The sequence below is a fragment of the Hetaerina americana genome, unplaced genomic scaffold (genome assembly GCF_022747635.1).
Source record: "Hetaerina americana unplaced genomic scaffold, ioHetAmer1.1.p SCAF_2, whole genome shotgun sequence".
Classification (NCBI taxonomy): Eukaryota; Metazoa; Arthropoda; class Insecta; order Odonata; family Calopterygidae; genus Hetaerina; species Hetaerina americana.
In genome coordinates, this window is record NW_027286763.1 from 90,504,249 (window position 1) to 90,531,965 (window position 27,717).

Consider the following 27,717-nt stretch of genomic DNA (forward strand, 5'->3'; position numbering starts at 1 on the left):
GTTTCCGAACTAATATTGGAACTAGTTTCGGAGCTCGTATGATATGCAGCACTTTGGTGGTGAAATACTTTAAAAGTTATTTGCAAAAGAGTGATTGATGCATAGTTCTAAAAATATTCTATTTATTTTAATGAACGCGTGGAAAGTAAATCTGGAATGTTTTGCAAAATGAATTTAAAAATATAATCCTGTCGAAACGTATGCTCCGCTATTTTCTTCAGGAAGGCCGAGTGGTCCACAGATCCAGAGCATACAAATTTGCTCCCCCGGGGGAAGTCCAGAAAAAAATCTGCCAATCTGGGCCCCTCTCTTGTTTCCAGCCAATCAAACTCCATTTTAATGACCATCCCTCCTCTCGCCGCGCGCCAACCCCAAAATCGTACTCTTCCTCTATCGACCATATTCGCCCACGCTCCCACCGTTTCAGCCCCGGGGGTAAGGTCCCGTCCTTCCTCCACCCACCCACCCATCCTTCCCCTCATCTTCTTGTCAGCCTTCACGAAATAGGGGGAAGACACGAATGGGGATGTGAAATGATTGGAAGTGAGGCTAGCTTTAGGGTAGACAGGATTCTGAGTGTGGTGGCGTCTGGGCAAGGGACGTGAAGGGAGGGTAACATGTCGGTGGTCTTTGAAAGGCGGTGCAATAGGGAGGCGAAGTAGTCATAGCTTCATCACTTTTTGTTATGCGCAATTCCGCAAAACATGGGAAGGGTCATACAAATACGAAGGTTTCTCAAGAGACGATAAAAACATTGAGAGGCCCGGGAGGAATGGGCCGGGAAACTTAGGCAGCACCCGATTTTACTCCCGCGAAGGGACGGACACCCAGACAAAATGCTGAAAGCATCTGATGGGAACGTTCCTTTTTTCTCCTCCTCACCGCCCTTTTGTTTTTTTCCCGCTCGTTTCATCAACATTTCCTCATTCCCCTACTACTCCCTCCACTCCTGGAAGGGCCATCGCTACTCGGGCCCGTTCTGGCGACTCAACGGCATTTCCTTCTCCCTCATCCTAACCATCTCGCCCACTCCAGGTCCCTAATTCCCCAACTTCCCCTCTCGCCTTGCCGTTAGGCCTTCCAACCTTATCGACCACCCCCTCCTCGTCCCTAGGGAGCATCCATATCCTAAGGGCCACTACAGGGTGAGGTAGACATGGAGCATCGTTGAGTACAGTGGTGGGGTTCCGAATAAAAAGAAAATCGTGACTACTAGATCACGTTTCGGTACTCACATCTTAAACGAGATATCTTTGCCTTGGAGAAGGTATTCTGATTTATTTAAGGCGATCTATTTGTATTGGCATCCATTTTATTTATTTGAAGAAGATTAAAACCGGAAATTTGGTGATACAATTCCGAGGCATTAAAGACATCTCAACCGTTGTTTGTATGTACAGGGTTCGTCCGGAAAATAAGTGTACTGACTCCTGGGCTGGGCGCGCCGCTCCAGGCGCGCCCAGCACCGCTCTGACGGGCTGCGATTGGAGGGGGTTATGTTGGCAAACGACGCTGAAAAAAGCAGTCGGCTCTGAGCTGTGGTGTAGTGAGGAGCTCTGTTAACGCGAACCTCCACGCTTCGACCCACGTCACGGAACGCGATGCCGAAGTTTTTGGAGCAGCGTTATTCCATCAAATTTGCGGTAAAGCTTGGGTAATCGTCTACCGAAACTGTCGGTATGATTAACCAGGCTTACGGGGAGTCAGCCATGTCCAGAAACATGATCTTTCGGTGGCACAAGATGTTCGTGGAGGGCAGAGAAGAGGTCGACGACGAGTCTTCGAGAGGTTCCCGATGATACCTTCGCGGGAGCGTTCCAGGAATGGGAACGCCGCTGGAACAAGTGTATCGACTCACAAGGGTCCTATTTTGAGGAATATTAGCTTAAGATATGTAAAAGTGTAATAAATTTTTTTTCCTGAGCTCAGTACACTTATTTTCCGGACGAACCCTGTACTATGTCCGTGTTATTTATTTTTAGAGAGCCTTTTTCATTATCCCTCTAAGACTGATTTTGTTAAAACTATATGAATCAAATGAATTTCTACTCAAGGTTTATCTTAAAAGATTTAAGATTCTCACTAATGAGCCATCTTTTCAAAAGAAAAATTTTTAATCTTACACTTTTAATACGGGTTACTTAAAAAGAATTATAGCACAATGACATTCAAAATTCAGGAAATTAGCTACCAGAAGACAAGCGAAAGGATATGAACACATTTCCCAGATAAAATTAATCGTTTACATTTTGGCTTGAATAAAATTTCTTTGGTCATAAGGTCATCATTATTAATGGGTAATTAAGAGTGAAAATGACAGATATGGGTTGGTAGTTCCCTTGATTTGATTCAAAGTCATATTCCTGTAGACATACAGGGGAATAACAATACCACTGTAATTACCATCTAAATGGATCAAAAATAGGTTAGATGGGTCTTAAAAGTAGGTAGTATCAGGCCATTTTGAATACAACGAAGGCTCTCAATACCACAGGCTGCCTAGTTCAAGATGCTACTTCTTTGCAGGACTACGTCATTTATTTTTATCGGAGAACCAGTTGATCAACAAATATCTCTTTAAGAAGTGATATTTGTTGGCCAACGAAGGAAACTAGATCCATTTTTGATTATGTTACACTCGTTCCATGCCTCGTTCAATTTTACGGTGGCCGAGGATTTTACAAGTTAACCGTTTTAGAGCTGGCGATTTCCTTATAGGCTTGTTAACATTTTTCCCATTTTTACAAGAATACCTGATGTGATAACTCCCAAAGACGAAAGCCACCATCAACCTCATAATCATATTTACCCTTCCATGCTTTTATAAACCGTCTCATCTTTAATCGCATAACGGAAGCAAACTTATCTAAGAAATGAACACTATTAAACTCATAATCTCTCTTAAAAGTTATCTACATCCACCCAATGCCTCGCAAGTCTCCGCAAGTGCGTGTGGCAGGGGATAACAAGTCACTAGCCATAAACACACAAACATGAGTTTATGCAAACATGTTAATATTCTATCATTCATTTATAGAAACACTGGTACCCATACGTGCATGCCTACAACATACAATAGTTAGTGTGATTGAAAAAAATCATTAAATTTTCATTTAAAAATAAAATTATCCTAATTCTTGCGTTCAATTTCAATGATTGCATATCGTGTGAGGGAAGAATGAGTATTTGAATCTGTTGGTAACAGTTTCTCTCTTATTTTATCCCAGTGGGGAATCTACCAAACTGATTTGGGACCAAAATAACTCCTCCGGCGTCGCTAGAAAACTGAAGTTTCCTAAACCATTATAAAATTCTAAGTCTTGCATGATTTCTTCGTGAATCAATGAACTTCTAGTTCTTCAAACCTACTTGTCCAGTTTACTCTCTTCTCATAAAAATTCTTAACAAATCTGGCGGATTTAACTTATAATTTTAAATCCTTAATTAACATTTTCTCCTGTGGATTAATAGTACTAGGTTCAAAAATATATATTTAGATTGTGGCCAGAATTATTTGGTATGCACTGATATTATGCTTATTATGCGTCAATAAGGCTCGTCTGCACTTCTTTTGATATGCGGGTACCATAAAAGGTTTGATGTAAATTCACCACATGTGCATTTTCCCTTATGCTTTAAGTCGCTTAATTCAATCTGTTTTATTTATTTTATAGTTTACGTCTTACTCATAATTTTTGCTTTTGTCTTCATGACAATTCTGATACCAAGGGAAACATGAACTCGGGCTTCACATTCATGCCACTAAAGTAACGTATATTACAGCTGCGGTCTCATTCACGCCTTATTCAAATTATTTAATTATTTCTTATCTTCGTCAATTTGAAAATGACACTTCAATGAGTTTGATTTCTTTGGTTCACATATCCCCTCTGATGGCTCCCTAAATGGCTATAAGAATATCCAATTTAGAGGGCACCTGATAATTTTTCTGCCGTCATAATGTCTCGCCATTACAAACGTGGTTCTTGGTCATATTTGCACTAACGTTGTGATTACATTCATGATATGTTTGGCTTTTCCCACACAATTAACGAGATTTAAATCTTTTGCACAAAATGGCGAGGGTTGTTTGAACAATTATTTTGCATTTCCAAGTAGGTTAAGGACAACCTGCGTAGAATATCTTGCCCTGAGAAACTTCCGAAAGCTAACCATTATATAAACGTTATTTCCGCGATCCCAGCACACAAGTAATTATCTACAGGTAAACTAGTAATTATCTAATGTTTCGTATTATTATTTCATATCTCTTTGATGTGAGCAAGTGAAGTAAATTTCAGATATTCCTTCACGAAGAAAGCTTATTTTCCACAAACAAAACTTGTACGAGGAAATAAAGGGATATTTCTTTGTAACATACAACCATGTAATTGTCCATGGGCCATATGGGACCTTTTAAAAGGCACTCATCCTAATTACCCTTCGGTATAAAGTACCTACCACTTTCGGCTCATCTTTTTCTGTCGTGAGTACACACTGGCTTATGAAAAAAAAACAATTTACAAAATACTGATATTGAATTTGAGGAATTATGCGAACTTTGTGTCTTAAAAGAATAACTTTATTTTGCTTGAAATAGGGTTCTGAGGAAGAAATAATAAATACACCTTTATAAACCATTTACCACATTTATTCATGGTTCACAGTCTCAACACTATATTTGGTTCCTACTCTGCGTTTTTTTTGGCATTAAATGTCGCACGATCGTGAGGTGATATGTATATTTTGTGAGAATATTCTTTCCTGGTAAAACATTACTTAACCACTTTAGCCTTTAAATATTCTCCTGCATCTTTACCTTTCAAATTTTTTTCTCCAGTCTCTAAACTTATTATTTTTCCTTTATTTTTTTATTTTATCTACACTCTGCTTATTTTCTATTTTTTTCATAACTATTTTTAGCATTTAGCCTCATTTTAAGTCGACTTATCCTTATAACGTTCGCTCCTGCAAGTTAACAAAGGCAAGAAATCTCTACAATCTTGAACTAAGTATCTGTATTTCTTCGGAATTCATAACGAACAAAATAAATAGTCTAAAATATAAATGAATCAAATGAAAACTGAATGTATATTACAAAATTTCATTCTTTCCTAAAGTTGTCCTTTTTATAACTAACGGCGAATTCCTGTTACTGTACAGATTTGGCGTAATTTTTATAGTAATTCATATAACTTTGTGAAGCCAATGTAGCCAATTCATTTATTTCCTTAAAAGTAGACATTAATCGTCAATGAGGAAAACAATGTTACAAACCGTTCGTTTCCAAATCCGAGAACATAGCTCACCGGCAAAAGAACCTACGGTATCCTCGTCAAATTTACCTATTCAAAATAAGTGCATCCAAGACGTTTTCCAAAACGTTAATTACTAGACAACGCCGCCACTAATATTTAAACTACTATATTACCTTCATAATAAGCAATCCGCCCTTACTTCTTCCCCACACTGGCCACCTTAATCCGAGTGTATCTCATTTTGAAAACCTTCCCCAGTCTCCCCGCCTTGAGTTCTTGTGTGCGTGACATTCCTCAGTCACCCACCCTGGAGAAATCGTTTCTTTACATCTAATGTTCCCTTCCCCCTCTCCAGCCACAGGCCCCTCACAAATGAACTCCCCCGCAACAACACAACCATACACACATCTAACCCAGGCGATCACGTTTTGAGGCAATATTTTCCCGTGGAATATATGGAACTATTATCAGTCAAGCACACAGTGGCTAACCATATACCCCGTCGACACTGTCACCCTCTCACCACCCATCGTCATTGCTAAATTCAGGAGAAGGAAGGTGGAGGAACAGGGGAGCGTAAAAGAGATAGCAGTTCGAGTTAAAGGTAACTTAGTGAACCCTAATGGATTGCGTGTAATTCGTCAGGTTATCAAGATGACTCAATTTTTTATTAAAGGTTAAAGCTGAAAAATAAACGCTATCCTGCACTCCCCTTCTGTTATCGAATTGGTTGAAAGAGTAATTATATTTAAATCTGGAATACCGTGGCGATAACAGTCTCGAGCCATTTAAAAAGAATAATTATTTGCTTAGCAGTGGCGCTGCGTCATGCGGTTACCCATTTTAATTTCAAGGTTCCTACTCATTTTATATTAGTAGGTGTTCAATATCTCAAATAAGATCTCAGCTAAAAGTATCATTAACTAAGAACAGCCTTTGTTGGTAGCAACTTGATAAATTAATTACTAGGCATAAGGACAGAAATTTTTCCCAAAGGTTTAAAATCATTATTTTCCGAAAATATTGTCATTAAACATTGACTAAAATTATATTAATAATTAGCAACTTCAAACTGTATAGGCAGTGGTTTTATAGAACGGTTAATGTATAACTGAAATGCGACCTAGGAAATGATTGGGTGGCATTAATGGATTTCAGTTTTAAACTTAATTAAACACACATACAGGTATATATACATATATATATATATATATATATATATATATATATATATATATATATATATATATATATATATATATATATATATATGCATTGGGGAGGAAGTTAATTTATTCTTCTTCTCTTGATATTTTATTCGAATTTTCTTTCAACACCTTACTGGTACCAAATTTTGTCGACGTTATTAAAAAAGTTAACATTGACAGCAATTATTTCATACATTGAAGCTGATGAAGAAATAAGCTATAACCTAAGCAAGCTATGCTTTAGGCTGTGAACTAGCTTAAATCAGTGGATTTAAAATTATAATTTCAGATTGTACTCATCAAAGGTTAGTTATTTAGCAAAAATATTACTTTTTAGGTTAAAATTGAAGCAAAAAAAATATTTAAAATTTGAATTTGAACATGTTGGAATCTCTTAATTTTCAGCAATTCTCAAAATTTCAGACATTTCGATAAAGTTTTCTTCTCTGAGATTTTGAAAAAATCTATGAAGCATTGTACCATAATTTCATAAATCCCCGATATCGTTTTTTACATGAAAATACGTTTTTACTCGGCGAGGTTCGTTGAGAAATGAATACCTAATAAATGACATACCATGCCATCACGCGTAATTTCATAAAATAAATAGTATTATTAGAGAGAATTTTTTTCAGAAATGCACCTTTTTAATTTATCGAGGCTAATTTTTTTCTCCACATTCTCTTGCGGTGTACAGGAATGGAAATAATCACATCTAAATAGAATGGGGGTGTTTGATAAGAGCTACGCGGGCATTTTATATGGTAATGTTTCCATTTTCATTCCACGCAGTTCAGGCCCAGCCCCAGAAAGTTTTTGCCCTTCCCAGGCATGAAAATTAATTCATTTCAGTGCACGGGGCCATTTTAACAGTGCTGGACGCTACGGGTATAAAATGTGAAGCGTTAATGTAATTTTCAAAAGGGAAGAAAATGTATAAAATTTAGTGTGCGGGGAAAAGGGAAATGTAGGCAAAACATAGAATAACTCTGCTACTTAACTACTTTCAACCGCGAGGTACTAACAATATTTTTGAATAATAAATATTACCAAGCCTTAATTATCACGTTATTTAAAAAATGTTCACATAGCTTGAAATAAATCCTTGCAATATTAATCAAATGTTGTCACGCTATAATTTAACGGAGGTAGTTCACAAGAAATTATAGATAGTTAAAATCTTTAGAGACTGCGCAAAAGTTGTGTATTTCTGTGCGCATATGTATCTATGCATGTATCTATAATATATGTGTGTATATATAGATATATATATATACATATACATTTAATATTTATTAACGCAGCTTATAAATAAATTTAAATACATAATATATACATATTCATATATTAGTCAAACAAATATATGTTTAATGATAAATTTCGGTGAATAACTAATTGCCTCTTGTAAAGTGTATCAAATAATGTTAGTACTTCAATACCTTAATAGGGTGACTAAGTAACGTTTTAAATAAACATCGATATTTCCAATTTTGAAAAAAACATAGTTAAATGTCTTATAGCCATCTTTTCATCATTTTCTATGCTTGGTTAACAATATTAAATTGATCTCACATGCTTGCTATCACTCCTAAGGAATAATTAACTTATTGGATTTATATTATGCGTCTGCCTGGCAGAGATGCTCCTTGAGGAGCCCTACTGAAACCATTAGCGCTATAAATAATGGACTTCTGAAGATAATTAGCTAATGATGATATCTTTTTATCCCCACTCTTCTTCTCTCCTGTGCATCTTCTTTAGGTTAATTAGCCAAGTCTTCTAGGGTTTGTAATGACCTTACCTCTTGAAAACCACAAGCAGAGACCAAAGTTCCTACTTTATAATTTTAAATTGGATAATTAAATACATCAGTGTAAGTGTAATTTTACATGTCCACAATAGTCATAAAAGTTATTCAGGGTTTTCTAAAACAATTAGGTTTTCCTCCGCAGCAACCAAATTTGTGCCTTCATGAAATACAAATATGTTTAACCATAACGAGAAACTTATCTATCAAACGATAACCTTTTCTGCAATAGAAAGGAAATTTCGATCAACATTTCAGGTTAAATAGAAGTATTGTCCATTATAACCGCATTCACCTGGACCCATTACGTTCAAATTCAGCAAAGATAAGTATTTACAATTCTCAGCAAAAATCTACAGATTTAATCAAAAAAAGATCGATCATTATATAACATTTACCAGGTTTAGTCAGGTAGATCAGATATGTTGTAGGCAACTGAAAATGAGAATTATTGATTAAAGAATTACTTAGTAGTGAAGATTCAAGCATATATAGCAAAAGTAAATTCATAATAATCGTGATGAAACTGTTCTTTCAGCAAATGTCTATGGAGTATTTCAGGGCGACCGCGTAACCAAGGGTATAATTAGTATTCACCTGATTAGAAATGAGTTAACCATAGGCTTATATTTTAATATGAAGCTTTTATCTAGTCTTATATCGAAATTTTGATGGCTTTATTGCATTCATTACATTTCGAGGAAAAGTAAATTGGGAGACAAAACGTAAATTGAAAAAACTATAAGCATTTATGAACTGCTTCTTGGCTATAATTTTTTCAGCTATTCTGATACACAAATTACTTCCCAATATACCCTGTTATAACTCATACCTTTAATTGGTCTATTATAACTGGAACATCACCCTCTGGAAACGTGCTCTCGTCCGTCCCATTCCAAAAAAATACCCACCAAATAACATCGCCGAACGCAGGCCAATCAGCTTTTTGCCTCCTTTATCATAAGAATCCGAGGGATCGTATGAACAAATCTCAAAGTTTCTCAATTAAAATAACTTACTTGATCAAACAAAAATCATCAAATCAAATTTCATATCCGTTACACGTGAAATGCGAGGCATGAACTACCAGATGGTGTTATGTGGTCCCATTTTAGTAGGAGGAGGTAAAAAGACTTCAGTAAAAATTGAAAGTTTTCCCATTATTTTTTACCTACCGGCACAAAAATTTACCCCATGAATTTAAGGATTTAGCCCACTTAAAACTAAATCATTTGGAAATGCCATACAGTCTCGTGCCAATTTTTGCCCAAATATCTGTTAGTTTTAGGACGCAGTAGCACATATCATTCGTATCTATGTGTACTCGGAATACTACCTTGATCAAAAATTTCCCGGAATTTATTCAGAAAATTAAAAATACAAGTTTATTCATCTAAATCTATATTGTCCCCTTCAAAGTAATCCCCATCGACTGCAACACACTTATGCCAGCGCTTGATCCAATCCTCGAAACATTTTTTATATTCGGTTTTCGGTATGTCCATCAGTGCTTCCTGCGATTTTTCCATTACTTCCTCTCGGCTGCTAAAACGCGTTCCCCGTAATGGTTTTTTAACTCGATTGAACAGAAAGAAGTCACAGGGAGCCAAATCAGGTGAATTCGGTGGCTGTTGGATGGTATTTGTTGCATTTTTCGTCAAAAAATTACGAATAATGATAGCACTGTGCGACGGTGCGTTATCATGGTGCAAAATCCACGAGTTTTCTGCCCACATTTCTGGTCTCTTTCGGCGAATTGCTTCACGCAAACGTCTCATAACGCCCAAATAATACTCTTTGTTTACTGTCTGGCCTTCTGGCAAAAATTCATGATGCACTACACCGTTGTAATCCATGAAAACCGTCAGCATTGCCTTCTTTTTTGACTGAAAACGACGTGGTTTTTTTGGTCTCGGCTCATTTGGTGAACGCCATTCACTTGCCTGATGTCTGGATTGCGTGTCGTACTCATAAACCCACGTCTCGTCTCCAGTAATGATCCTTTTGATGAATGTGGGATCGGATTCAGCCTCGCAAATCATGTCTTTTGCGACGTCAACAAGGTCTCTTTTTTGCATGAAATTGAGGTCTTTTGGCACCAACTTTGCTGCTACACGACGGAAACCCAAATCATTAACCACAATGTCTTGGGCGGATCCATAGGCAATGTTCAAGTCCTCCGCTATTTCTCTGATGGTTAATTTGCGGTTATTGACCAACATTTCTTTTACTTTATCAATTTTTTCACCGACTTTCGATGTCGATGGTCTGCCACTGCGTTCATCATCTTCGATTGACTCACGACCACTTCCGAACCGCTCGTGCCACTGGTAAACGACCGTTTTTTTTAGAGAATCGTTGCCGAAACACTTTTCCAACATTTCCAACGTCCGTGCGCCACTAAATCCGTTTTTTACGCAAAATTTAATACAAGTTCGTTGTTGCAAATTTAAATCCATTTCTGAAATTGTAAAAAATCGCCAACACACACAGAGATAGATGTACTCCTGGCTACGTTACTTTTGCAAATGTCAAGTTATGACACTAAGATTTAAAGGGAATATCAACAACAGATGTACCAATTTAACAAAAAAAACAGAACTCAAATCGGAACGATGGGAGCGCCACACGGTAATTATTCCGGGAACTTTTTGATCAAGGTAGTATTAAGCATACTATTTTTAATTAAATGGACTAAATTAACTAGATAATTGAAAATCAAAGCGACAGGAATACCTATAAAGTACAGTAAAACCTCTGTTGAGAATTACTATAAAATCTCTCAAAAGACCCGCAATATATGTAAATCCTTTTTTGCAAAAATTTATTTTTTGGGAACATTCTTCTAGCATTTTTCTTTCTGAATATTTAATCACTAATCCTTACCTAGGATTGAACGTATAGAGGCGGACTACTAGGTGGCTTTCGCTATCTAACAAATTAATGGTATCTCTCCAACTATCTCTCACCCCCAAAAGTTCTTCCACTGAAATATTTCAACAAACAATTCCTCTATCCGCGCAGGTGACCTCGGATATCGACCGACTCCACTCGATAATCGAAAAGGGCGGATTTCACCGTTTTCAACCGAGGACTAACTGGATGACCGGCGTGGGTTGGTTTTGATTTACCTGATGCGCCATGGCACCTGACAACACTTGCCAAAAGAAGCACAATCCGCTCGCACTGTGGCTCGAAAAGTGGACGAGAAAACCATCCCCCGCCAGTGACAAGGGCATGCACATAAGTACACGCCTGCCTACGGCATGCAGCTCGGCTACCAACCGCGGCTCAGGAGCGGCACATGGTGCCGCCAGGATTACAATCTCGTTTACACATCCCGGCCGCTTCCATCACCGCCGCAACACCCCCTCCTCCCCCTCATCTCCGCAGCGACCCCACCCCTCACAACCCGCCCACAATGACACGCCAATTGCAGCTCTATGTGACATCTTCCCGTTGTTTATTCTCCCAGGGGTAGGTAAAGGCGATGGATGGGCTTGTTGGTGGTGGTCTGCTACCGCGGTGGCCGGGTGGACGGCCGGTCGAGGAGACGGAAGCGCGGTAGCTCTCCCGCAGGCGGATGACGGCTCTTAGGGGAAGGAGAGCCCGGAGGGGGAGGATGACAGCTCTAGGGTGAGGTGACGATCCCGGAATGCGGTAAACAGCCGCGGGAATGCGAGCACTATCTCAGCCGCCCGGAAAATTGGTGGGAAGGACCAACGGTGAAGTGAATATCTGGCCCAGACCCGTTAGAGGGACATTTTTCCTCGACTAACCGAAAATATTGAGTCCTAGCAAAATTAAAGCGAACGACTGGCACTCTGTTAGCCCCTTCTATTGAAAGTTGATTGATATTCTCCTGCGTGACACCCTAGGTAATCTTTAGTTCTATTCCTGGTTGACTGCGATTTGACACAGTCTGTCACTGTTACAGGCTAATATGTTTATCAAGTCTTCATTAATAACTCAAAGAAATTACTCGTATTTTGCTTTCTCATTATTCTATTTTTGATTTTCAGTGTATTTCTTCATACTGCTTTCCTATACTGTACATTAAGAGTTCTCCAAATGTCATAAAAATGACCTAGTTTTGATCATTTATTAATAAATATAGTTACAGATAGTGCACTAAATGGTTTTAACTTTTTTTGTGGTTGAAGAAGTCTTATTTAAGTTATCCTTAACTCAATCCAAAGTAAAAATTATTCCATTACCTCTTTCCTTCTTCAAGTAATCACACGTATTTAAAACTCACTTGCATACTGTTTCTATTTCTTTTTTTATTCTCTCTCCCCTATTGCACAAAATTCTGACTATTGACAGAGATTTCAACATTTGATCTCATCTCTATATGCCATCGACCAACTTTTGTTGTCTTTCTATTGGTATAATAGCATTCATCTGTCTTTTCTATGTTTTCTATTTTTATTGACATTATTTCTTTTATTATATTTCTAGCATTTTTTTTCTGTTACTCTTGTATTTAACATTATTCATCTATCTTTCTTTTTCAACTTATATCAGGAAAAAATGTCAAAGGGGTTTAATGGAGACCTATTCTCTTTTTTCAAAAACCAAGTTCCTAAAATATTAAAATGCTAAACTCGAAATAAAAAAATACCTAATATTTTTATGTATCCATAAAAAGAATTAATACCCTTTAAACACTCTAATGTAAAAATACTTTTTCTTAAAATTAAAAATGTTCTTTCAGAATTCTGACCCTAACTTTTTGACCGGAATGCTCATTTTCGTCCAGAATACCGCCAGAATAGGATAACTGTTCAAACCACTCTTTATGCACAGTATAAAAATTATTTAATCTTAGTATTTCAGGAAAATATATTTTTCTAATCATTTATTCATAGCTATATCTTACCCAACACGTTGGTACCACAATTCGATTAATAGAAATTACATCTCCTGTTTGAAGAACTGATTGAAATTATTGTTAGATGTTTTCAATCAACCAATATCGATTTCTGCCTCAAGTCAATTCATATATTACCTTTCAGCTACTCGTTCTCAACTTTAAAAGGGACGGAGAAGACAGTAATTTCCTTCAATTTAATTACAATTCCGCTGACCAAACTTCTCTAGCATTACCAAGGCGTTTTTGAAAACAGATGTTTCCCTTCCCGTTTGAACCTTCATTTAGAAACCGATTTTTCCATCGATTTTCTCCATTTATACTGAAGAATGATTTCCCTAACTTCACGAAAAAATGAAAAAAGTCAATGCATGTTTTCATATGAGACTGTATTCTACTCACCTATTTAACAGAAAACCCTCCTTTTTCTGCTAATTGATAGAAATATTTATTTGGTAGTTGTGTCCATCCAAAACCTACCTTAATATGTATGTACATATATATATATATATATATATATATATGTACATACACATATGGCTATAACAACAAACAATATAGAAACACATTACTTCTATATCTTCCGATGAGACGGAGATGAATTCCGTCGAAATGATCAAGAAATAACGTATGAATACGTGAGTGTATATATATATATATATATATATATATATATATATATATATATATATGACAGCAATAAACAATATAGAAACACATAAAAAGATCACTCACACGTTATTTCTTGATCATTTCGACGGAATTCTGCTCCGTCTTCATCGGAAGATATAGAAGTAACGTGTTTCTATATTGTTTCTTGTTATAGCCATATGTGTGTGTATATATGTATACATATAAAAGTGTGTATATATATGTATATATGTAAACGTGGTTTTAAAGTTAACTTTCCTTTGGCATTTAAAATCCACAATTCCCAACTAATCTTAATAAGTTGCAAAATTAAGTTAACAGTAATATACCACTAATTAGAATTTATTGAACTTTTACAGACTTGGACTACCTCCTAATTGATTTAGCATTTCAGAAATATCTATTCTTTCAATTTTTCTGGGTGATTACATTTCTTGCTACATTGAATAACGACCTTTTTAAAAGTTTACTCTCATACTTTTACTGACTTGAATTTTTAATGTGTAATTTTCTATAGCGTCAAATACGCAGTCCTATTCTTACTTCCTCATTCCTCTTTTTATTTTCAAATTTCTAATGCTGATTTATATAAACAATAACCTTCTAATATAATAATTTAATTATTTTTGTGCAGCTTATATTCATTTTTTTATGAATAAGAACAATTAAATTTTTGTGAAATTAACATACGAGTAGTTAATAATATTTTAATTTCCGCTTAAAGCTTCTCTACTTAAAGCATCTTTTTCTGCTCTTAAGTATTTTACGCAACGATAATTCTATTTAAAACCAGCAGTTTAGTAGCTTTTTTTAATAAAAACATTTCATTTCTTTTAAGGCTTCTCAAAATAAAAATCATTTATATGCTGTCATCGTGCAAAAACTAATTCGAACATCGAAAATAGGTATCCTTATGAGGCTAGGAGGGATGAAATTACATTGGACAATCTCACAACTGTGGTTCTACTTTCACAATTTAAAATTGATAGCTTAAATATATTAATAACGCTTGTAAAATTTACTGATGAAGTGAATTTTCCAAAATCAATCCTTATATCAGAGCATTATTTTGAAAGATTGATAGGTGCTTCTAAATACTAGTTTGCCAATTATCGCTATCTTGAGACGTGGAATACGACATCGCCAGATGAAATGAATTGACCATCTTCGATTTCATTGCTAAAGAGATATTATTTTAGAAGGATTTTACCTGATACCCTTTCATTTTAGAAAAAAGAAGCACGTGTTTCAATCGTAAGTGTTTTAACACTTTAAAACTATTATAAAGGTGAGAAGTACAGATATTTAATTAAATCCAAATTTTTTCAACTCGACCATTATTAATCTTGCAACTGAAAACGTTCACTGCTGCACCCTCTTCTAAACTGGCATCGCAAAATAATTCTTTATAAGTTTTTCTTATATTTATTATATACTACATATCATCTAAGAGTACGTAGTGTACTATCTCACAAATTCATGTTGAATATTACACTGAGAATTATGAGAGAGAAATTATGGCAAATGTTTTGGGAAGGAAACATGGGAACACTGAAAGTATTAATTATTTTAAAGTGTAAGAACAAATGTAGTGATTAGAATAAATATAAAATGCCTCAAGAAATATTATCAACTCATTCACTGGTTAGTGATAAATAAATTTACAAAATAAAAAAATGCAAGGAACCACCGAAACGGTCCGCCAAAATTCTATGTGGAAATTCAATATCAGTAAATTAGTAAAGTTTGTGTTTTCATTCCATATTTTATCCCGCCTATCTGTTTTGGCACATGTGCAATGAATATCAGGTGTGGTATTATATTTGATGATGTTGCCTATGAGTCGAAACAAATAGGAGTGAAGTAAAATTTACCATGAAAAATACAAAATTTACCTATTCAGTGGTCCTACTAAATACCACCAAATCAGTAAAAATTAAACGAAAACGACTACAAAAGAGACAAGTAACTAATTCAGAGGTTAATGTGAATAACAGTTTTATAGCCCTTCCCATAACGTATTGATATCCAAAGTTAAAAATAAATTTGTATTTTTCATACTTTTATTAAAAATGGCACAACACGTTTTGCTAAACTGGATGTTAAACTGACGCATTGATGATCATGTTCAATATTGTTGGTACAAATTGCCTGCTAGCAACTGATTAGAACATTTGTGGTGAAAGGCGATGCATCTCGTGTAGTGAAATATGCTGTGATAATTATGCCACCCACCAATAAAGTAATGGGAAATACAAAGCATTTTTTAATTATGAAATTTTTCGTTATTTAGTCCATGTATTAAGTTAAATTCTTATTAATGTTTGAAAAACTCTTTCCTATGTTATTATTTTCTTTCACATTTCTTTGAAAAATTTTCTCGCCTATTCAATAACAGCAGTGCTATCGACTCTGAAGGGAAAACTCATGATCTCCCATTAGTTTAGTTCGTGACTTGAAGTAACTTTCGAGGCACGCCCCACAATTGAGATGAGCTGGCAGTGAATCTTTCGACCAACGCGAAGGATTTTATTGAAATATCCTTCAGGGAGGGATCGAGCAACAAGTGGAAAGTAAAGAAATCCGAAATCGTTCCCTTGCACGTAAAGAGTCGAGGTAAAAGTTTGGCAAACTCATTTTTGCCGAACGCTGAGCGTGAAGCTTTGATACTGGATGGCCAATTTCCTCACATTTTCCGCTCGGCGGTCCCCCTCCCTACTTTAACGCCGCCATTTAACCAGATGGAGAAAGCAATCTGCGACGGAGAGGGAAATTCCACGCCCTTCGGGTCCAGAGGACGCGTTATTGAGTCGTCACTTCATTTGCTGGCGTTCTCTGGGGGAGATTCGCAGATTTTCGCGGCTGGCAAGACGTGCAGCAATGGAGTTTTTGTTCCCTCACTCTTTTCACCCACATTCAAAACCCTTCCCCCGTAGACACCCCCCCCCTCACCCAAATCCCTTCCTCCTTTCTTATTTAACGAGCGACTATGGCCTCGGGGATATTCATGCCATCCCCGATAGGCTTCCCTCCGCGAGAGCACGGCCGATGATGATATTGCTCCCTTTTCCCAACCCTGGCAAAATCCCCGTTCTTTTTCACCACACGCTGTCTCGCTTCCATTTCTTTCCCGGTGACAGTCGCCCCAGGCAACTCTCAGGCAGACGGCTGCCAATTTGCGGCCGTACTTTGCGAATGCTTGCATAGCCACACCATATCCAACTTCCTCTCCGAGCCAGACTTGCTCGGTTAAGTTTTTTGGTTTCATCACTACTGTTTATATTCCGTTTGTCTAAATCCAAAGTGCTCATTTTCCTTCCGCGTAGGTTTAACAACTATTCACTTTACACCAAAAGTCTCCATAGAATGAATCGATAAGAGCAATGTTTCCGAAGCGACGGTAATTGCGTTCAATGCATGTTCGCTAACTTGCAAAAATATTATGAAATATTGATTGCAATCAGCCCTAAGCTGCATTTTTTGAGCCAGCATGTTTTTGTTTCTAAAGCTACCTACCTTTAAATCTTCACCGATTTGTGGTTCTTATATGCTGTGTTTTATTGTTTTTAATTCATCGCGCTTCATGACAATTATTGGAATTTCTTTTTAACTAATTTTCTTCTTTCATTTTCTTTTCTTTTTTACAAGTATTTGTATGGCATAACTTATCAAAGTTTACATTATCCGGTACATAGTGATTTATTTTTCATATTAAAATCCTTATAGGGGAAATAGAAACCATGCACCCAATGAATATTAATTACTAATTTATATGCATATATTCACACAGAAAAACACATCTATATATATATATATATATATATATATATATATATATATATATATATATATATATATGTATTACATATATAATTATAATTACATACTTTCCAAAGTTAATTTTAAAATTTGTTGCAAAGCACTGTGAAATATAAATAATGTTAATACATACAGTGGAAAAAGATGAACTTCCACGAGCACATAAGGGAGATAGATGTGCAGACACTCAAAAAAGGTTAAATGCCATAGTGCTACTAGCCATTCAAGTAAATCTTGGTGCCAACTTTGTAAACAATCATCTCTACATTTATTGTTCTTTTCATTTTAAGGAGTTTATCCTAATCTATGGTGATCATAAAACCGAGTTTTATAAATCAAACGGTAACTTACTGCGAAAAGTAATGTCCAAAAATTATATTTTTCATTTCTAAACAGCATAATAATGAGTCCAAATCCTCCCGATTCATAGTATAAGAATATTACTATTTGAGAATTATGATAGAAATAAAAAATAAATACGCTTCACTTTATTGCCTAAGTGATAACATTTTTTATCAAAATGAATTTTTCAAACTTATCATTGAAACCCTGCCCAAAAACTTTTAACTTTGAATCCTAAAAATATCAATATTTCCAGGTAACAGCGCCGTAGTACAACTATAAGGGCAGTAAAAAAACGTTTATTTTATTTAATGAACATTATTTATTAATTAAATGAATTATTTATTTATTATTCAATGAACAAATAAATACTGTGTCTGTGCGGCGTTTTAAATTATTTTTTTAATGAAAAGGTCATGCACCAAACCAAATACCTTGCTTTCATTGAAAACGGTAAATTTACCCTTATAAGAAAAAAATCCTGCTTAAACAAAAGAATTAACGTAGTTACAACTTGAAATAATTATATTTTTACCTTTAGACATACTCTTGATCACGTTCGGCTAACTGAATTTTTGCTTTCTTTAAAAAACCAAACGTAAGAATTTCCTTAATCATTTTTGAACATCCACTTTCAATAAAATTTCCGATAGTCGATATCAAGAAACATCGCTTTTCCGCAGCATATAGCGGTATAATACCAGTAATTAATTAAAATACTCATGGACCAACAAGTATGACTAGTCTCACCCTGCTAATAATTACTTCAATTATGTCTGGCTTAAGCATTGCAAAATCTCAAATTTGAAAATTCTTAAACTCTTTATTCAATATAAATAGATTGCAACAACTTCATCAGTGAATTATAATACCCCTTGCAAAGTTTTATTCAAAGTAGAGATCCAGGTACCTTTCTCATAAACAAAAACGTAATATTTACTTTTTGTCACAGAAATGATATATCCTTCTTTTTAGGTAACGTTAAAATAATAGCTAGCTCTTTAGTAGATGGTCAATAGTTATTAATAAATTACTCATCAACTTAGTTTTACAAAACAAATTTTTATATAGTTCAAACTCAGTAAATAAAATATTGGATTAAATAAAATCAATTTATATATTACGCGGAAGTTTACTCTCAATAATTTTATTAACTTTTTATAGCCAAACGTTTTCAAAAATAGAAGCCAACAATCTTGAAAAAATAACTCAGCAGAAGTAATTGCATAACACGCAATGTAGAATATATAGGAAATGAACATTTGAATATCTTATAAATACTGCTAACGTAAACGTTATTCAGAATTATGATAGAGACTGATTGAATGATAACAGTCTTACTAACACCTCATCTATAAGTCTGACTATTAAATTCGAACAAAAGTTTGTAATTTAAACTTTTTATCTACAATTTCCAATTTCATTTTAAGAATATGTCAGTTTTACTATCAATAGAATAAAAAATAAATATTTATGATAGGTTGAATGAAAACTTTTCTGTGGGCTTATACGCTTATTTCATTTCATATCTCTGTAATAATCCTGAAAACTATATATTTAGCTATCCGCAATGCTCAAATGTGTTTACAGCGGTGTATATTTTAGGGGAAGGGATCCCTTGCACTGTGTACTAATTTCCTTAGGTATGTTTTCACTTAAGTTACTCCAGTTCTTTTACTCTCGTATACCTTCTTGTTAATACATAAAAGTAGTATTACCATTAGGAATACTATTTTTCTAGCAATTTTTGCATCATGAAAAATGTAAAATTTCTCTTCCGTTTATATTCCGAAACGTAGTAAAGCATATAAGTAAGTCAACGATAAAGTCATTAAATCAAGCCACTGTCTACGTACCGTCTTTCTAATGTACTTCGCCCAAGCGCTTCATTGAGCTTATTACACTAATGCCTTGGTAATTGTTTTTCCACTTGTGGCAGCAGAAGTTCTGCGGAAATTATTTCATACCTCAAAGTGAGGAAGTGAAAGAAGTTAGTTATGTATACAGCAAGGTTGCTGGTAACGGAAGAAACAAAGAGGAAGCAGTAAGAATAACCTCTAAGAAACAACAGTTTTCTATAAAAAACAGCTACTATTGGCAAATGCAAGATTTTTAAAACAAGGAAATAAAATGTGAATTCTTTCATTATTCCATTGCTTTTACTTGGAATATGTTGTTTTGATATTGAGCAATATATTTTTTGATTATAGAGTAATCATTATGGAAATTTTTCTCTACAAATATAATATTTTGTACATACGGGTAAGAAAAATAGATTTATTTTATACAGGTGTCTCAATGGGCCACCAATCAAACGCATTTTCACCTGTCACAATTTACGAAAGACTGTGAAAGAAGGCATGACAGAAGGAAAAATCTACCAAGAACGGAACTAATAAATAAATTACAAAAGTATTAAAAAATATCAACGAGAAGAAATTACGAAGGTATGAAATAAACAGTACAGAGTAGAATAGCAAAAAGTGCTTATAAAACCAGTTCATGATATCAGTTTTTTAATAAAGTTTTTCTGGAAATTAACATTATGCCTAACTGACCTAAGCACGTGTAACCATGGCATTGACAGCACAAATGTCTCAATTAAATTAATACTTAGGGTATAGCTCTAATTTTGGGATTGAATATATGCGTCAGAGAAAATAGCGCACTCGCGATTGTGAGGAATGACTAAATTCCCTAGATGATCATTTTATAAACTTGCATAATGGGCGAACCTCACTTAAGTGTCCTGCACATCTCTGAAAAAATCGAAGGACACCATCGTCCCCAAACTTTCTCGGGCACAGATAAACTTGATGGTGGTAGAAGATGCCTATATGAGTGCAAGTAATACAATGTTTTCTCTATCCTTCTCTCTAGAGAGCGATCAACACCACGGTCACTTCGCTGGTAAAGAGTAGGGTTAACGGGGGTTGGCTGCAGAGGGCGTCGGCGGCGGCGTAGCTTTGAATTCTGTCCCTCTACCTGCTGGTGCTAAGTGGCTCTCCACGATTACCCCCCACTCACTCACACTTTCTTCCAGCCCCTCCTACATCACGCACGACTCCCTCCCCCCGGGGAAGGCGGGGAGACAAAAGGGGCGACAGTGCGAGGTGGGAGACGAGTGAGCGTTGGGATCGCCAAAGGCAAAACCGCAACAGGGAGAGAACGCACGAAACTTGTCGCATTCGGAATAAACACCGTTCGCAGGGGCGGACGGAGGGAATCAGACAATTGCATGCGCTCTGGTTGAGCAGCAGACGGGGATGGCAGTGATTTTGTGGTGGGTGTCGCCACTTGCCCACCCTATCCCCCACTTTGCATCCTCCCTCAGGAAGCCTTTTCTTCAAACTTTACCGTTGAAAAAAATGTCCACTGCCTCTCCGTGACTTCTGTGGTTTCTTTGAGTATACTTGAACCTAAGCCATATGGATATCATACAAAACAATTTGCAAACATTTGGCTGGGTGCTGAGTAAACGATGCAGTTTCGGTAGAGAAGTAGTTGCAAATTTACCACCATTATTGTATTTTAAAAACATTCATGCTTTAGAGAGTTTTACTCAAATTAACTCACCAAACTGTTATTTTCATTAAAAACAATCCCCAGTTAAAGTTTTATGATCTTGTTTCCCATAAAAGTCCCTACTTTTTTCATATGGGATAATTTCATAATAAGAAATGAACAGCATGAGAAAAAGTTTTTAAACAAACTTCGGCCGCCAACAATTTCCATGTAATATATTGCATACTTCTTTAAAGAATCAAATAAATGAATGGCAATCTTCACAGATAAATACTTTCAAGCTTGATAAAACTAGTAATTGTATTGCTCGTTTATTGTGTAAATAAAATTGTATGTAATTGCTATTTTAAGTTAACGTGTACTATTTTGCCTCGTGTACGATCAAAGGAAAAAAATCTTGTATGACTCTGTAAACTGAAGTGTTATCATAGAATAATATATTTATTTCTTATAATAATTATTATCTCTAATTGTACTAAATTTGGGTTGTACATTACTTCTGTAATTTAATGCTACTGTATCATCTTGTTTGATATTTCTTTTTCTCATATTGTGTAATTGATGTTAATTATATCAGAACACAAAAGGGGGATTAAGCGAGAGCAGGAACCCCCTCAACATATCATGCTATTTTTCTGTATACTTTTATTTTGTATTTGCTTCCGCAATAAAAAAGGAAAGTTGTGATTGAGGAAACTCCTTCAACACCTTTCCTTATTATTATTATTTTTTTATATGAACGACATAAGGGAATAAATCCTCTATTAAAATTGATATGGGAGGGTATAAGGCTTACATAAACGATGTACCAACCAGGAAGGTACGATAAATGAGAACAAGTAACTTATATACGAGTTCGGTAAATTAAGTCATGTGACTGAGTTTTTTGATTTTTTCATTCATATAGAATTTAAATTTTATTTTGTCACCTTCAAAATAGCTTCCTTCTGAAGACACATAGCGCTGAAGACAGTTTTTTTCACTCCTCATAGCAGTGCTGGAACTCCGATAGTGAAATAGCCTCCAGTTGGTCGGTTACAACCTTTTATTTTTTTTCGACTGTCCCAAAATGAGTTCCCTTGAGATGGTTTTTCAGCTTTGGGAAGAGAAAAAAGTCACAACGACTCAAATCAGGCAAATAAGGAGGCTGCGGAGCCACAGGAATGTTTTTACTGGACAAAAACTCGTTAATTGAAATTGATGTGAGGCAAAAAGCATTACCGTGATGCAACAACCAGTTGTTCTTAATGTCTCATACGAATAACCCTTTTTTGAAGTTGTTTTACATAACCTCCGGTAAAAGTGGTGATTGACCGCTTGGCCTTGAGGTAGAAACTCTTCGTGGACGATTCCGTGGATATCGAAAAAACAAATCAGCATGCAATTTGATCTTCAACTTCCTCATAATATCTTTTTTGTACCTTGTAGAGGTTGAAGTCTGCCACACCATGCTCTGGCGCTTGGTTTCTGGATCGCAATAAAACACCCGAGACTTGTCACCAGTTATGATACGTTCCAGAAAATGGGGGTTATTTTTAATCGAATTCCAAAAGTCTTTCCCTCCTGATGTCCTTTTGGTCTTGCGGAAGGTTTTTTGGAACCATTTTGTTCAAAGTTTTCTCATCTCCAATTCATTGGTCAAAAACTTATGAACGGTTGTGTGAATCAAATTAAACTCTGCCCCGATCATTCTGACTGTTGACTGACGAACTGAACGCACAAAATGCCGGATTTTGTCCATATTTTCATCGGTTTCTGAAGATGAAGGCCTTCCGTTTCGTGGTTCATCTTCAAACGATTCTCTTCTTTCTGAAAATACGTTAAACGACCGAAATATCCGTGGGCCTGCTATAGTTTAGCAAGAGTTTCCGTTGCATTGTGCCCAAGTCTGAAGCAAAACCTGATAGTACACCGTTACTCGAAGGTGATGTCCGTTCCGAAGCAAGCCGAAGTAAGTTCTACTCAACTAATACTCTAATAAGTTTAAACTCGTTCTGAAGGAGGATCAGATGCTTTTCTGCCGCTCCTCTAAGTCCAGCGCCTCCAGTGCTGCCAGATCGAAAGTTACGTTGCCAGTCTCATTATTTAATTTCCAGACCTCGTATAGAGAAAAGAATAAAATCCCAAAACCCTCGACCGTTAGTATGTAAACATGAATTAGAATACGAATATGCAGCATGAGCGTATGAAACTGCATTTATATGTAGATTTTCGCAAAAAAAAAGGCTACTACATTAATTTCATTTTACTACATATACAGGTATGACTAGGTTAATTACTTAAAATTGGAACGGTCTTAGGCTAGAAAAAAATTTATATTTAAAAATAATGCGTGCACTTGGTCCAAGTAAGACAGTCTTACTTGAAGAAGGCCTCTGAAAGGGCCGAAAGCTCGAACAATTTACCGTGTGAGTGTCCTTTTAAATGTTGCTATTCCATTTGTGTTCTATTGTGCTGTCCCATTATTGTGCCGCTCGTGTGAGTTTTTCCGTACAATCGCTATATATACGAGGGTCATCCGGAAAGTAGTACCCGTTCGTGAAATAAAGACACAAAAGTAAATATTAACAAACATAAAAAATTTTATTTGAAAGAGGATACTTTAAACTACTTCTCAACATAATCTCCAAGCAAATTAAGGCATTTGTCATAACGTGTGACAAGTTTCTGTATTCCTGCTGCATAGTCCTTCGCCGCCAGCTCATTGAGATACGCGAGGGACCCATCTTGCACAAATTTTTGCATAATGCAGATGGTGTTTAACAATTTCATGAACAATTGTTCGAGAAACATTGGGAAAATGCTCACAGATGTCATCAATTGTGACGCGCCGATCGTTCCTCACGAATTCGTCAACTGAGCTCACCAGTTGGTCTGTAATGACAGATGGTCTCCCCGAACGCTCATCGTCGTGTGTGTTCCCCCTCCCCATGTTGAAGTTGCGACACCACCGCCGAACAGACGACTCGTCCATTACATTGTCTCCATACACCTCCTTTAATTGGCGATGAATATCACATGGGCGAACGTTTCTTGCATTGAGGAATTTAATCACTGCCCTCACTTCACAACTGGCGGCGTTCTCAATTTTTTTAAACATTGTAAACAATCACAGAAACAACACAGGCAATGCTAGCGTCACGCAACTTGGCTCAGAGAAGGCAGACAAGCCACTGAAGCTATCTGACCTCGTCCAGCGGCTACTCGCGTCGTCAGCACTTCATGCGGCACGAACGGGTACTACTTTCTGGATGACCCTCGTATATGTGTATATATATATATATATATATATATATATATATATATATGAATTTATTGAGATAAAGAAACAATCAAAGTGCTACAATGAATCAAAGTTATTACGTCATACAATATTTGAGAATATAAATAAGTTAATGAAAAGTATTGAAAAGAAGTTACGAAAATACGAATAGAGTACTCGTAAACCATAAAAAGAGTTTAAATATGAAATCATATAGAAAACTACTTTAACATAGTTGACACCCAAGATGAGAACTGACAAAGGTAAAGCATGAAAAAACTGATAGTGGTATCTAATTACAACAACGAGGAACAAACACTCGGCAATATGACCAAATTAAAAAAAGGAACAATCACACCTCAAAGCCTCCAATCAAGGCAAATCTTCATGTTTTAATGTCCACGGTTCCACGCATCACATAATCACACTCCATATAAAAGATTTATTTAATATTTTCTAAACGTCCTAACTCAACTACCCTATTATCGACTTAAAACATGCAAAATATTTTGTCTACCCTGATTCCTGTCCTTAGGTCTGTACTACTGTGATCATCGTCGTCCAAAACACTCTCCAGAAAGATATAAAATGCTGCCTGGTCTAGTTTTGCCGTATTCATCTTTAAATTTTTATTTAGTCCTCCTCCTTCTTGAACACCCTGTCACTTTCTTGAAATGATCTTCATCTTATACCCATTATCCCAATTTTTAATGCCCGCATCAATAGTTGCTATCTCTTCGCTGGCTGAAGTTTTATTATCGATTTTTTACTAAGCTTTTATGTATACCTCGCCTAATGTTATTCCCCATCTCGAGATTTTTCCATATCTTATTTAACATTTACTCCATAGAGTATATGGTGAAAATCACCAACCTCCTTAAGAACCAATCCCTACCCTTTGAACACACCTAATGAGTCTGAGATAAATACAGGTTTCAGATAATTCACCTAACACTCGTATCATTTTTTACCTTCTGTAATACATTCATAATTTCCACCAAATTTACTCAATCTTAGGCCTTCTTGAAAGCCACGAAAATTATAAATGCACCATGCTAGTGCTATTATGTTATTTCCTTTGGTGACTTCGTTACTGTCATTAGTTTTCATTTACTATGTCATTACGCAAACGTCTCCCTTTCCTGAAATCAAATTGATCCTTTCATAAGTTTTGATTTGGCTTCCACTGTCTCCTCCATTGTCCAAAATAAACTCACCAAATCAAAAGGATCATTTTAAGAAAACATGATATAGAGTGAAAGTGGAATCAAGAATAAAAGGCTACAATGGGAGTCCATAATTTGACTCAGGATACTGGTAGATGAAAGCATACTCATCAACAATCGTTTGTATATGGAATTAATCAAATTAAAGAAGGCCATTTTAATCCCGACAAAGCTCTTTCAATTTCCGGACACAATATTTGAGGTTCTCAACCTCATGAAAAATCTATTGGTGATTAAGTTATTATTAAGTCCAACAAAAAGGAAATTCATAGCAAATTGAAATAAGAATGTCAATTACAAACGATAAATATGATAAACTCAAATATGGGCAACTTATTATCAGTACTTTTCAGTATTTACTTCGAGTAAGCAAAAATCTAGGAAATGAAAGAAATGATGGTGGAAGGTGCATCATTGAAGACGTTGAGTCACGCAGAAGATATCAAACGAATATGATATGACCTAGAATAGCCAAGGCAGTATTTGACATATTGTGCCAAATATTTCAGTTGCTATGCGTAAACAATAAGAGAAACCTAAAATCATTGCACAAAGAGGAAAGAATAAACGGAGAGAAATTCGGCCTAAGCAGGATAAATAGCAAAAAAATGTAGTTATTCACTTATTTAAAATATAAAATACCACGGGGTGGAAACTCGTAGGCAATAAATCAAATAATAGCTCCAGATAAATAGATTTTCACCTAAATTGACATTTAAATTATACTATTACACTTTTATAGTACAAAAAAAAATTCAAAGAATTTTTTGCATTGTAAAAAAGATAAGTTTATATAAAAGGCAGCATTACGTTTGCTTGGAGCATGGAATTCAATTAATGGAGATATCATTCGTAGAGCAGACTATAGAAGAATCTAAGCCTTTAGAACGTAGCCCTCTAGATTTTTTCTCGAAAAAAAATTAAAAATTTTGGTTGTCGGACTTGAATATTTTGGAATTCACCCCCGTTGATTCATTTAAATCTGTCTGGAACATAGGATCACGCGAGGTAAATGACATTCTCACCCTTGTATAGTCACGTGTGTAAAAAAATAATAAATACACAGGGAGACTTTTGATGCAAAATGTATTATAATATAGAAATACATGTATTCCACATTATTAGTTACTGCAATCGGATCAAGCTTTTTTGTTTTATCTGGAAGTGAAATAATTTTTAACAGGAGGTGAATTATTAAGCAAATGATTAATCTCCCACATGGAAAGTGAAAGATTACGAAGAGAATATTTAAAATTGGAAAGTAGATGCTGCCCTTTTTCATTGAAATGGGAAGTGGGAAATGAGAGCCGTAAACAGAATTGACGAAAGAAATAAACGAAAAAAATGATGTGGCTTGGAAGGTTGGGAATTTTTACATTCTGAAAGTGAGAAAACAGTGACCGTGTTTTATTTCAGTAATATAATTTGAGGATGTTTATTTTATACAATCAGCTGGAATAAAATAAATAAGAATTAATCAATACGAAAAGACACAAAGGTTTTTATTTTAAAAAATTGGCAACCCCCGAGCTGTTTTAAAATCTCTTTTAAAGAGCCTTAAATATTTCATATTTGTCGTAAATCACACAATCATTTAAATGCATCTATAAACGCAAAATGCTGAATTGAATTAAGTCGCACAAAATTTAGATTTTGGAATAAAAAAGATAGCAAAAATATTTTACATGGACATTTTATGCACCCAAGTTTTCACTACCTGAAGGTTTGCCTTTTAATACTCAGGTT